This window comes from Leiobunum rupestre, chromosome 3, assembly GCF_980474605.1.
Source record: "Leiobunum rupestre chromosome 3, qqLeiRupe1.1.hap1, whole genome shotgun sequence".
In the NCBI taxonomy this organism is placed as follows: Eukaryota; Metazoa; Arthropoda; class Arachnida; order Opiliones; family Sclerosomatidae; genus Leiobunum; species Leiobunum rupestre.
The window spans coordinates 412,478-417,467 of NC_143386.1; the positions used below are offsets into that span (position 1 = coordinate 412,478).

General features: G+C 52.9%; 1 non-coding gene and 2 pseudogenes across 1 annotated transcript; all 3 read right to left on the reverse strand.

The window, feature by feature from the left end:
* Positions 1 to 710: 710 nt before the first annotated feature.
* Positions 711 to 2,726, reverse strand: LOC149949057 (large subunit ribosomal RNA; annotated as a pseudogene).
* A 334-nt stretch (positions 2,727 to 3,060) lies between these two features.
* LOC149949058 (5.8S ribosomal RNA) lies at positions 3,061 to 3,214 on the reverse strand. The gene has a single exon (XR_016480152.1). It is a non-coding gene; the product is annotated as a 5.8S ribosomal RNA (ribosomal RNA).
* Positions 3,215 to 3,926: 712 nt separating this feature from the next.
* LOC149949059 (small subunit ribosomal RNA) lies at positions 3,927 to 4,614 on the reverse strand (annotated as a pseudogene; the record flags this gene model as incomplete).
* Between the last annotated feature and the right edge of the window lie 376 nt (positions 4,615 to 4,990).

Here is a 4,990-nt window from a genome sequence, read left to right on the forward strand (position 1 = left end):
CCGAGAACCCATCCTCGCACAGCTGAGGGCTAGAGAGACTTTCTCATTCACTGCAATTACCATCCCCGATAAGGTTTTCAAATGACAGGTATGGAGCGAACCATCGCGCGAACCCAAAGTCCGAGCCCAGCAACCACGAACACACCCGTCCCCCCTCCGGCAGGCGGCGAAGGGGGCGATGCGAACTGGCGCGCAAGCCCAGAAATCAGGCCCGGCAGCCGCGAACGACACCAGTGACCCCATTAAGGACAATCCGGATAGGGACAGTGATACCTGTGCAAATCAGCCGCAGGTTATTAGCCGTACGTTGCCCGGCTCTCGCCACGAGGAGGCTTTGCAATCAGGGTTTTCAAGAGACATAAGTATATGTATTTGTACCCCGCTGCTCCGCCTTAAGCACTACAGCGGCCACCAAAACAACCAGCCCCGGACAAAAGTGCGCTTTGCGAAACAACGTTCGGCCAGTGAGACAGCCATTTTGACCGCCTCACATATAGCAAACAAACGCCCTCATCACGGCCCAACAAAAGGCGACACCATGGGCTGCCCGAGACCCACCCTCGCACAGCTGAGGACTAGAGTGGCTTCCTCTTCCACTGCAAACTACCCTCCTTAGTAGGTCACAGAATGACGAGTGTGGAACACCCATGAGGTTCCAGTGACCCAGCGCCCCGATCACATGACCTTGAGAGCCGGGTATGGAGCCCCCCACAGGCTCCAGTGACCCCATCACACCACTAGATAGGGACAGTGGGAAAGATAGGGACAGTGGGATTCCCCTGGTCCGTGCCAGTTCTGAGTTGGCTGTTAGTCGCCGGCCGAAACGGTCGCGCCAGTTACGAGATCCAGCACGCCGCGCAGCTGAAGCATTCCTTGGGAAGGCCCCGACGCTGGTCCGAGCTCAACCGAACCGTTGCCGGCCAGTCTCGCCCAGTCCCGGTGCAGTGCCAGACCCGCTTCGGACCTCAGCCCGACCGGCCCACCCCTCAGAGCCAATCCTTGTCCCGAAGTTACGGATCGGTTTTGCCGACTTCCCTTACATACATTTTTCTATCGACTAGAGGTTGTTCACCTTGGAGACCTGCTGCGGATATGGGTACGGTCCGGCACGAAAATCACTACTTCGTACTCGGATTTTCAGGGGCCGATGGGAGTGCACCGCACTACGCAAGAGGCGCGGAGCTTTACGGAAACACCATCCCCTATCTCCGGGCGAGCCCATTCCAGGGAGTCGAATCCTTACAAAGAATAGACAACTCTTCCCGGGACTCCCATCGACGTCTCCGAAATGTACCCCCGAAGGGGACAATCTCCGTGTCCGGGTTCGGGAATATTAACCCGATTCCCTTTCGGTCACCAGCGAGACTTGCATAGAGAGGTCTCGCCTCGGAACGGATTTCTCCTATCCCTTAGGACCGACTGACCCATGTTCAACTGCTGTTCACATGGAACCCTTCTCCACCTCAATCCTCAAGGTTCTCACTTGAGTATTTGCTACTACCACCAAGAACTGCGCCAGAGGCGGCTCCAGGCGGGCTTACGCCCGGCACCTTCGACGCGCGCCTCCGCGCCCCTCCTACTCACAGCTGTTTAAAATACAAGTATGTCGACAGCTGCGGCCGGGTATGGGGTCGACGCTGAAGCGCCATCCATTTTCAGGGCTAGTTGCTTCGGCAGGTGAGTTGTTACACACTCCTTAGCGGATTCCGACTTCCATGGCCACCGTCCTGCTGTCTATAGCAACCAACACCTTTCATGGGATCTCATGAGCGTCTCGCATCGGGCCCCTTAACCCGGCGTTTGGTTCATCCCACAGCGCCAGTTCTGCTTACCAAAAGCGGCCCACTTGGCACTCGCATCCAAGTGACTGTCCGGGCTTCAGTCGAGCAAACCGGACTTCTCACCCATTTAAAGTTTGAGAATAGGTTGAGGTCTTTTCGACCCCAAGGCCTCTAATCATTCGCTTTACCGGATGAGACTGCAACCTCCGAGTGCCAGCTATCCTGAGGGAAACTTCGGAGGGAACTAGCTACTAGAAACGAGCCGGCTAAAACACCGGTAGCACACTCCCGAAAGAGCGCGCCGCCGGCCACCTTCCGGTGCCCGCTTTCAAAGACAGACATCTTTCAGTGACCAGACCGGTCGCAGCGTAGTTAGAACGGAAGGAAATGCGCCAAACTATCCGCAGCCATCGCACGCCCGGCCGACCGAGGTCCGCACCGTTTAAGACGCGCGACACATACGGTCACGTCCGACTGAATCCCTCCGACGATCACCTTCGAGGGCCCACCCGTTTACCTCTAAACGGTTTCACGCACTCTTGAACTCTCTCTTCAAAGTTCTATTCAAATTTCCCTCACGGTACTTGTTCGCTATCGGTTTCGTGGTCGTATTTAGCCTTAGATGGAGTTTTCCACACACTTTGGGCTAAATTCTCAAGTAACCCGACTACAAGGAATTTTGCATCCGCCGGAGACACCAAGCGACTATGGGCCTTGCACCCTCTATGGGCGAGAGCCCCAGTCAGGGGGACTTGCGCTTAGGTCAACCTTCGGTCGCGCTATTCCTAAACACCAAATTACACTCCCGCCCCTTTGGGACGGACGCTTGGGTGTTGGGCTCCTCCCTGTTCGCTCGCCGCTACTAAGGGAATCTCAGTTGATTTCTTTTCCTCCGCTTATTTATATGCTTAAATTCAGCGGGTTATCTCGTCTGATCTGAGGTCGACAAACGGTTGGAACCGACGGAGACTTCCTTTTCGATTCAAAAATAAATCTTTCGAAATTCTCGCGCTATTTCGGCGTAACCTTTTCGATTTTTATATGTTACTTTTCCGTCCACCCGTACCGGAATAGAATTCCGCTTGGATGTCCCGGGCCACCTCGAAACGTGAGAAACTCGCGTTCCGGGCTTCCCAGAAGGAAGAGGTGAGTACGGCGCGCCAATTTCCCCGAAAGGAAAGGTTGGTCGCGTCTAGCGCTCTTTAAATCGATCCTCGGAAACGACCACCGTAGCCCGAATTTTCCCCGAAGGAAAAAAACGGCGCAGTGGTCAGTAATCCGACCCTCAGACAGGCGAAACTTCGGGAAAGACCCGATGTTGCAATGTGCGTTCGAAATATAAGTGCTCAATGTGTCCTGCAATTCACACGAAGTCTCTCAGCTGGCTGCGTTCTTCATCGACCCACGAACCAAGTGATCCACCGCTTAGAGTCGTATATAATTTTTGTATTATAAGAACCCTTGAAATATAGAAGATAAGAAAGGCGGACGCCATCGTCGCGAAACGACGGACGTTCTTTGGCGGAAGTCATACGGATAAAATGAACCCATCGAGCTGCCACGACGCCTTAAATCGTGGCGCGAGCCTTCCGGCGTACTAACGCTCTGACACGACGAGTTCTCACTCCACGAACGAAGCGCACTTCGACGATCGAGGAGATTTTTTTATTTTAGAGAGTATAAGAAAGTCGTTACCGAATTGCACGGGGCGATCGTTTTGAAAGAAGCGCGCAAACGACCACGGCGCTCTCGTTCTCTCGCTCGGATAGAGAGAAGAAAAACGAAATTGAGATCGAACCGTCGTAGGAACAAGAGGAACCCTAATCACACTCGCGTGCTTTCGGCGAAACTCGAAGCTCCTTCGACGCGGGCGTTAGTCGGTACCGGCTCGATCGGCTCGGCTTCCAACTGCAACGCGCTCGTCCTTTCTCGGCATCGTTCTTCAACGCACTACAATCGGTGACTCGTGTACTAACTCTCTGGGAGTTCCGAAGCTATCGGGTACTACTTTTTACATAGCACCCGCCTCCGCGAAAACCCCTACGAAAGCTCCAATTTTTTGAGGTGAAACGTTTTTTAGCCTAATCGAGAAAAACTTTTTCGGCTCCGGTTAACGTTATCATAACCGCAGTATCGATAATGATCCTTCCGCAGGTTCACCTACGGAAACCTTGTTACGACTTTTACTTCGTCTAAAGGATCAAGTTTGGTCATTTTTCCGGTACGGCGGTGCGACCCGAAAGCCGCTCCGAGTACCAGTCCGAAGACCTCACTAAATCATTCAATCGGTAGTAGCGACGGGCGGTGTGTACAAAGGGCAGGGACGTTATCAACACGAGCTTATGACTCTCGCTTACTGGGAATTCCTCGTTCAAGGGGGACAACTACAAGTCCCTATCCCTATCACGAAGGAGGTTCATCGGGTTACCCAGTCCTGCCGGACAGGGGTATACACACGTTGATTCCTTCAGTATAGCGCGTGTGCGGCCCCGGACATCTAAGGGCATCACAGACCTGTTATTGCTCGGTCTCGTGCGGCTAAACGCCACTTGTCCCTCTAAGAAGGAAGACCGACACAAGTGATCGGTCGCCTATTTAGTAGGCTAGACTCTCGTTCGTTATCAGAATTAACCAGACAAATCGCTCCACCAACTAAGAACGGCCATGCACCACCACCCACCGAATCATGAAAGAGCTCTTAATCTGTCAATCCTTCCGGTGTCCCGGCCGGATAAGTTTTCCCTTGTTGAGTCAAATTAAACCGCAGGCTCCACTCCTGGTGGTGCCCTTCCGTCAATTCCTTTAAGTTTCAGCTTTGCAACCATACTTCCCCCGGAACCTACAAACTTTGGTTTCCCGGAAGCTGCCCACCGAGTTAATTGAGTAATTCAGGCGGATCGCTGGTTGGCATCGTTTATGGTTAGAACTAGGGCGGTATCTGATCGCCTTTGAACCTCTAACTTTCGTTCTTGATTAATGAAAACATTCTTGGCAAATGCTTTCGCTGTAGTTCGTCTTGCGACGGTCCAAGAATTTCACCTCTAGCGTCGCAATACGAATGCTTCCATCTGTCCCTTTTAATCATTACCTCGTGTTCCGAAAACCAACAGAATAGAACTCGAAGTCCTCTTTCATTATTCCATGCACCATTATTCAGGCGGGACGCCTGCCTTGAGCACTCCAATTTTTTCAAAGTAAACGTAGCGGGT